At 43.8% G+C, this 9,083-nt stretch overlaps 2 pseudogenes; both read left to right on the forward strand.

Moving 5' to 3' along the window:
* Positions 1-867: 867 nt before the first annotated feature.
* LOC123326218 lies at positions 868-1,179 on the forward strand (annotated as a pseudogene).
* Positions 1,180-1,604: 425 nt separating this feature from the next.
* Positions 1,605-2,537, forward strand: LOC110586343 (annotated as a pseudogene).
* Positions 2,538-9,083: the final 6,546 nt, after the last annotated feature.

A 9,083-nucleotide genomic window follows, 5' to 3' on the forward strand; every position in this document is an offset into this window, starting at 1 on the left:
ACGTGGATGGAAACATGTGTTCTTCCTGCTGAAGAACAAAAACCTAGCAGATTTTTTTTTCTTCAGATGACTGAATGACTGACTAAATGAATAAATGGATGAATGAATTTTCTTCAGTAGGTGAATATGCTACTTGCATGACTGGTGTCCCTGCTACCCAGCTAATTTTACTCCTGGAGAGAAATTTTAAACCAGTGCAGAACCCACAGGAACCCCCCAACTATATGGGAAGGAGCAGAAAGATATCAACACCCACTGTCTAAAATCAACTCAAATCAACTCAATCATTAAGTACTTACCTATAAGGTCATTCACCGCCAGAAGATAGCATCCCAACGATAACCCAAAATCAGACTAAAATAAACTGAAAACAAGAAGTATTTTAACCCACAATAGCCAAACTGTGGAAAGAGCCGAGATGCCCTTCAACAGATGAATGGATAAAGAAGATGTGGTCCATATATACAATGGAATATTACTCAGCCATCAGAAAGGATGAATACCCAACTTCAACATCAACATGGATGGGACTGGAGGAGATTATGCTAAGTGAAATAAGTCAAGCGGAGAGAGTCAATTATCATATGGTTTCACTTATTTGCGGAACATAAGGAATAGCATGGAAGACATTAGGAGAAGGAAGGGAAAAATGAAAAGGGGGAATCGGAGGGAGAGATGAACCATGAGAGACTATGGACTCCGAGAAACAAACTGAGGGTTTTAGAGGGGAGGAGGGTGGGGGGATGGGTTAGCCTGGTGATGGGTATTAAGGAGGGCACGTACTGCATGGAGCACTGGGTGTTATACGCAAACAATGAATCGTAGATCACTGCATCAAAAACTAATGGGACAAGTTCAGCGGGGAAGATGGCAAATGACAAGGATTCTCTGCCCTAGCTTAAGGACCTGGCATTTCTCAAGAACCAGTTGGAACACCTGCAGCAGCGTGTAGATGATGAAGTCAGCAGTGGTGTGAGCCAGGATGGCTCGCTCATGTCCTCCCCATTCCTCAAGTTCTTCTCAGCCAGCTAGGTGGTGGCCAAACCCAGGGCATCAGCAGTATTGGGCTTTGCTGTGGGTACCTGCACTGGCATCTACGCAGCTCAGGCATATGCCGTGCCCAGTGTGGAGAAGACATTGAGGGACTATCTTTGGTTATTGCAAAAGGGGCCTAACTAACTCTGGATCCCATGGGGGAGGAAGGATGACACCTCGGGCCTGCAGGTAGAGGCCTTTCAATTGCAGGCACCATATTTGGCTTCCCACCTATCACCCTTTTGCTATCTCCAACTTGCCCATAGCCTTCATCCTTGCTTTCCTTCCTGCAGAGGGTAAACAGTGGCTTATCAGCCAGCAGTTTGGACGCCCCTCCTTAATCCCATGGGACTGGCCCCAAGACTGTGGCTTCTAGGGCCACCAGCCCCATCCTCTTCCAGACCTGACTGTGGAGTTTGAAGCTGACTCTGATTCTCAGTATTCTCCCTAGCGATGCATCATGGCTCCTCCCTCCTGCGAGCTGGCTCCATGCTGATTTTCCCCAAACTTCTTACAATTCCCGCTGCCCCCTTGCTAGCTACACAGGCCACCCAGGGGCTGGTTTGGGCATGAGTGTAGAGGATGGCGGTACGCCAGGCCTGGGCCGTCCCAGGCAGGCCCGCTGGACCCTGATGCTGCTCTTGTCCATGGTGCCCATGCCCATTGCTGGCACCGTGCCATGTGAACGGCAGCATGCCCTTCCGGCCCTCTTCGGCCATGCAGCTGACAGAGCCAACCCAGCTATTGCTGTGTGCCTTCTCCCTCTTGGTGGGCTGGCAAGCATGGTCCCAGGGGGCCCCACCATGGCACCAGGCTGCCCCCTTTGCACTATCAGCCCTACTCTACGGAGCTAACAACAACCTGGTGATCTATCTTGAACGTTACATGGACCCCAGCACCTACCAAGTGCTGAGCAATCTCAAGAATGGAAGCACGGCCCTGTTCTGCTGCCTCTGTCTCCGGCTCCGCCTCTCTGCACGCCAGGGCTTAGCACTGCAGCTGGTGGCCTCCAGGACCCAGGGAACACCCTTCCTGGACCCCCTTCAGCAGCTGCTGCTGGCCCCATGCCCCTGCATATCGCTCCACTGGAACGACTGCTTCTCATCTTGTACCGCCCCATCTCAGGCCTGTCGTCCGTGTACCCAGAACTGCTCATGAAGCGACAGAGGCTGCCCCTAGCACTTCAGAACCTCTTCCTCTACACTTTTGGTGTGCTCCTGCATCTAGGTCTGCATGCAGGTGGTGGCCCTGGCCCGGGCCTCCTGGAGGGTTTCTCCGGATGGGCAGCGCTTGTGGTGCTGAGCCAGGCACTAAACGGACTGCTCGTGTCAGCCGTCATGAAGCACGGCCACAGCATCACATGCCTGTTAGTTGTGTCCTGCTCACTGGTGGTCAATGCCGTGCTCTCGGCAGCCCTTCTGCGGTTGCAGCTCATGGCGGCCTTCCTCCTGGCCACGCCGCTCATTGGTGTGGCTGTGCGCCTGTATTATGGCAGCCGCTAGCCCCTGACCACCTCCACCCAGACTCCTGACCCTGTAGATTGGGTACAATCATGAGAGCCACCTCCCAGGCCTCCGGACCCTTCCTCAGCCACCAGCCCTGTAACAAGTGCCTTGTGACAAAAGCTGGGGAGGTGAGAGCAGCCAGGTTAGTCTCTGGAGGTGGGTGAATGAAGGGTTACCCCAGGAGACTTGAAGACTGGGTTTGATCCCCGCTAAGGAATTGGGGAAGCATCAATACCTAGGCCTTAGAAATGACCCCACCCCCAATGGAGGAGGCTCCCTGCCTCATCCTGCATGAATGCAGTTGTTTCAAGTGGGGTATGGGCACCAGTTGGCTTTCCTTGCCTCCTGTGGTCACCCCAGCAGACCCATTGCCCCCAGGCCTGGTGCGGGCTACTCCAGCCCAGCTTTGGTACATGACTCCCCCATTAGAGACATTCACCCCTCACTGTAATGCAGAAAAGCCCGATTGCCACAGCTTTTATAGTGATCACCCAGGCCACTCTTCCAATTCCCCCCAGCTCCAGCAGCACCTGGAGACAATGCCCCAAGGTCCCTCCACAGTGCTGCTCTCCACACCCACCCAGCCTTCATTCTGGAAACCCCAGAGAGGGCTGGAGCTTGACTCATCTCAGGAAATACTGCCCCTGGGCCCTGGCTTAAAGCTACACTTCTGACCTCTCTGCTCACCCCAAAGACCCTCTCAAAGCCCACTGCCCCCTCTACAGCTCCTAGGAGGGACCGTTCTTCTCACTCTGGGTCCTGCCCCTGCCTAGCAGTGTCCCAGCTCTCAACAGTTTAGGGAAGCTCTACACAGAGTGACCTGGAACCAGGCACAGGGAAATTTGGTGTAGTTCAATCAGTGTCTCTAACTATGTCAGCAATAAAGTCTTAATAAAGTGTTCTGGGGTGCAGGTGGTTCCTGCAATTGGCAAAAAAAAAACCAAAACAAAACAAAAACAATTAATGTACTGTATGGTGAATAACATAACATAATAAAAAAAACAAAAATTAAAAAAAGAGGCTCTAACATCTTTCATGAGTTTTGGTTTTCCACATAAATTCCCAGATGTCCAATGGACCTCTATTCACTCTTGCGTTTCTGCCTCCAAGTCCTAAATGAATGTCAAGTGTCTGTCAGTTGTAGAAAGGGATTTACTCCCAGGCTTGTTCTGTTGGAGACATTGAGCCAATTCTGTGAGTCTCTGTTTAATGAGGCAATTCTACAAGTGCCGATGTTATTTTTTAGTAGACTCAACATATTACAACTTTGCATTGTCACAGTAGAAAACTTACTTTATATAACTTGGGTTTCAGAGGTGTGTACCCTACAGGTGAGCCAACAAGTTCAACAGTGGCTCCTGTTGAATCGGAATTCTTCTGCCACTCAGTTTTGCATGTACTGTTGCAAATGACAAGAGAAGGGGAATAAACCATTTGAGCAAAGAGGGTCGAGTTGAGGGCTCTCCGGGTTGGAGGGTTCCAAAGGTTGCAACTTTTAAAACCTTCTCCAGTTTCTCTATATCTGCTTTAAAATGCAATATGTAAAATCCTAATAACATAGGGCAAGCTCTTGTGAATAGATTGCTTTAAAATTTTACAATATCCTACTACTTTTATTTGCATCCCACTATAGTGTCTTCTGGGTGATTCATCTGCAGCTTGTGATTCAGTATGTGCTTTAGATCTTTCCTTTGATACTTTCCTGTTTTACCACATCTTAGGTGTTTGGGTTTTCTGGCTTGAAGCGTACTATTTTGTACCTCTTCATTTTGAGTTTTACACAGCTTGTCAAGGTCATGTGAGTGATTTGTCAAGGTCATTTTGAATTTTCTTTTTCTTTGCCATATGGTACACATTAGGCTCATTTTTACAATTTTCTCATTCTGCACTTTGAACCTGCAATGGTTTGACTATCATCTAGGACCTCTCTCTGAAATGCCACTTGAAATGCACCTCCAGTTTGCTTACAAATTGACAACTATCTTTTTGGCATGGTATTGGAAAGGATCATTCATCCAACTAACAAGATCATAATTTTAAAGCCTGTAGTTGAAAATATTATTTACACAATAAAAACATCCGTATTGAGATTAAGAAAGATCATTGTCATACTTCATCTGAGAATCAAAACAGGAAATCATATTGGTCTAGAAACCTCACCTGTCAAAGTGAGGTCCACGGACAAGCAGCTTCAGCAGCATCTGGTAGCTGCTTAGAAATGCAGAATTACAAGCCCCACTTGAGACCTCCTGAATAAAAATCTGAATTTAACAAAATCTTGGTGATGCATATGCATATTCAAGTTTGAGAACCAGTGGTCCAGATGATTTATTTTTTTGATAAAGTATCCTATGTTTTCCTAGGTGATTGTAAATTGATAGGTTAATGATTTGCCTTATGATTGCCCAGATATGGATGGGGCTGTAATTTTCAGGGTAATCATTTTTCAAGGATGGCACCACATGTGCCCTCTACAGTCCTCAAAGAATTTTCTACTCCTACATGATTGCTTTATAGAAATATTTAGAAATTGCATTACTACCTCAATGTATTTCATACTTTGCTCTTTCTCACTCCTCTCACACTCAAAGGAACACTTTTTTTTTTTTCCAAAGGAACACTTTGAATAGTTGAGCAGTTTATATAAAGAAAAACTAAGGGCGCCTGGGTGGCTCAGTTGGTTAAGTGACTGCCTTCGGCTCAGGTCATGATCCTGGAGTCCCGGGATCGAGTCCCGCATCGGGCTCCCTGCTCGGCAGGGAGTCTGCTTCTCCCTCTGACCCTCCTCCCTCTCATGCTCTCTGTCTCTCATTCTCTCTGTCTCAAATAAATAAATAAAATCTTTAAAAAAAAAAAAAGAAAAAGAAAAACTAAGATTACTGACTTTCTTAGCATGGGTACCAAGTGCTACATTCTTAACTGATTGAAAAACGCAATGTTTAAGGAAAATATAAGCATAAACGCACATACCCACATTGACACAATAATTTGATTCTGAAGACACTGGCTCTTCTAATAAGCTGTTCTTTGATCTCATGAATCACTCCACTTCTCTGGACCATCAGACTTCACTGTGTGATGTAGGAAGTGTGGGCTTATACTGAGAGTCAGGTTGCAATACTAACTCTATTACTAATTATGTGATCTTTGGCATGTTGCTTAATTTCCTTCAGTTTCAGATTTACCATTTGTAAAATAGGAATAATAATGGTACCTATCTCATATGTACTTATGAGAATCAAATAAAATAAGGCATGAAATAGCACCTTCTGGACCATATGGGTTTGTTGTTTTTATAATGATAATCAAATGTTATCAAGGTTTCCAAAGATTGAGACCCCCCCAAAAAATTCATTCAATATTTTATGTCCAGTGCCCAGCATATAGTAGGGACTCATTTAATATGGGTTGAATTAATGATCAAATAAATGATAGATGGATGAATGGATAGATGGATCTAGGTTTCCTAAACTATAAAATGAGAAAATTTACTAAATAATTACCAAATTCTCTTCTAATTTTGAATTTTTGACCAATATTATACATAATCTCTGGGTTTGTGTTTAGCACTGACTTCCAGATAAATTCCAATCTTAAAAGCAAGAATATGGGCATGTTCAGGAGAAAAATTTTGCTATGGCCGAGGATAAAGTTACTAAGCACACTAGAGGAAGCCAGGGGACAAAACTGTGATATCCCAGGGAACACGTTCAGCCAGTCATTCTGGTTGTGAATGTCATCCATTGTTGCTTTCAGCAAACCAGGGATCCAGAAAATAGGTAAGTGCTAATGACCCCAAGGAAAAAGCAGCCTATCTATTTTCATACGCACACCTAGAAGAAATTATACCTTCCTGACAACTTGATTTAGATGAAATGTCATGAGAAAAAGAATGTGCTCAATTTTTCAACGGGGAAAAAAAAATGCAGTAGGGAACTCTGTCAGGTCTTGGGGGTGGAGATTTTCTTGATATTAAGCTGATGATGCCCTGTGTATAATATCAACCCCTTGACTTTTATTTGTATAAAAATAGTGTTTCTTCCCAGGTTCAAGCATGTGTAATCATTGTCCATGCTTGGAACCTGATCCCATCAGAGCAAGAGGTAGGAAAATATTTCTTGAATGGAATTAACCCTCACACCTACAATTCTGGGTAGAAGATAGAACAGGTTTAGGTATTTTTACTTTATGGAACAAGATATCAAGGCTCTGAAGGGTGAAAAATTGTTCAGGTGCACTTGGTAAATAGTAGTAAAGTTAGATCTTGAACCACTGACCATTTCCCCGAAGTCAATGCACTACCAGAACACCACACTGCCTTTCTGTAGCTACAGAAGCTGGATTGGGACCAGGATTCATTCATTTGATTAATATTTGCTGGGTACATGCTAGGTACTAAATAAATATATAATGATAAACAAATCAAGCATACTTATTGCCTCAGGTAACGTTGTTGGGAGCTATGTAGTCTGATAAAGGATAAAGATACATTGTCCACCTCCCACCATGGCTATTCTTTGGTAATTAGATAACCCATTTTAAACATTTTGAAAAAACCTATAACCTCTCAAATGACCTGATGATAGACTTTCAAATGGAAACACTTTGTGACCAGGCAGCCTTCCATGTAAATCTCTCTTCTACTGCTTGTTGGCTGAATGACCTCGGGAATGAATGTCAGAAGGTTCATCTTTCTGAACATTGGTTTTGTCCCCTGCAAAAATTGGGGTATAATGCACATTTTGAGAAGTCATGAGAATTAAGTGAATTATAATTCAAGAAAGCCTGGAAGGTGGGTCCTTATAACAGGAGCTCAAAAACTTCATTGTCCTCCCCTTTTTTAATTCCTATCCTACAAATCAATGGCAAGCACCCTGTTTTTCTTCGCAGACATAAAGTCCTATGAAAAGCAAACAAAAGAGGAATTAGAAAGAAGAAACAGTGGTTGGATGCCTAATTGGGATACATTTGAATTGCCTAATTGGTCTCCACATTTCAACAAAAGAGACTGGATGATATCTTCCCAGTGGTCCCTGAAACATCCGAATAGGTGGCTCAGAGCCACTGAACATGTGGCTTATCTCCCTGCAAGAGCTTTAGCAAGGGGGCAGCCTTGATTGCACATATAAGAGCCTTAGGGATGGCTCTCCCAATGAAACCAAAGAGTGGAGTGGGCAATCACCATGGATTTCTGGCTCCAAGCATTCTGTGTGCCTATATAAAACACTGAGCATTTTTGATGAAAATATGATTATTACAAATTACTATGGTACTTCTATGATGTGTTCCCAATCTGCCTTTCTATTCTATTTTACTATTTTTTCCTCCTTAAACACCCTGTACTCAATCCAAACTGAAATATTTGATTTTCCTTCCACTTGTTCTGAGTTTTTATGACTTGGATCATGCTATTTTCTCCCCATGGAATAACTTTTTCCCTTTGCTACTTCAAATCTTATCTATCTAACAAGACTCAGGCCAAACATTCCTTTTCCATCAAGCTTTCCCTGAAATTCCTGTCCCATAGCCACCTGGAATTAAACTCTGTCTGCTCCGGTCTCTCATTGCACTTCATATCTATTTCTTGCTGTACACCCTCTTTCTATCTTGTATTAATGTTATTTCTGTGTGTGTTTTATCTTCCCTTCTAGATCTGAACTTCCCTAAGGTGGGAACCATATTGGACTCAGTTTTATGTCCTGATGGAACCAAGGACAGTGACTGACATATAATGAAGGCTAAACAAATACTCATGAAATGAATGCAAATAATGGCAGCAGTGATGATGATGATGATGAAGATGGTGAGCAACTACGTTAATTGCTAAATTCCTGTGTGTCAGGGCTTCTTCTTGGGTTCTTTTTATGGCTTCTCTCACTGAATCCACTCAGTAAACCTCTGCAGTGGCTATAGTTAGTCTTCATTTAATAGATTACAAATTGAGGCTCAGAGATGATGACTCACCTACTGAAAGTCCAAAGCTAGGAGCAACAAGAAATGGGGTTTTAACCAAGTTCTTCTAGATACTATTAAGAACTATAATAATTACTGTGATAGTGAACTTTATGTGTCAACTTAACTGGGCCACAGGGTGTCCAGATTCAATATTGTTTCTGGGAGTGTCTATGAGGATGTTTTCGGATGAGTTAGCATTTGAATCTGTGCACTCAGTGAAGTAGATGGTTCTCCTCAGTATGGGAGGGCATCCTCCAATCCCTAAAGGGCCTGAAGAGAACAAGAAGGTAAGGAAGGAGTTCACTCCATTTTCTTCCTTCCTCACTGCTTGAGCTGAAACATTTCATCTCACTCATCTTCTGCTGCGCTTGGACTGGGGTTTCCAGCATTGGCTCCCCTGGTTCTCAGGTCTTCAGACTTGGAATGGAAGTACAGTTTTCCTGGATCTCTGGCTTGCAAATGGAAAACTTTGGGACCCCTTAACCTGCACAACTGCAGGAGTCAACTCCTCATAATAAATTAAGTGATAGATAGATAGATGATAGATAGATAGATAGATAGATAGATAGATAGATAGATAGATAGATA

Source organism: Neomonachus schauinslandi, chromosome 11 (assembly GCF_002201575.2).
Source record: "Neomonachus schauinslandi chromosome 11, ASM220157v2, whole genome shotgun sequence".
NCBI lineage: Eukaryota > Metazoa > Chordata > Mammalia > Carnivora > Phocidae > Neomonachus > Neomonachus schauinslandi.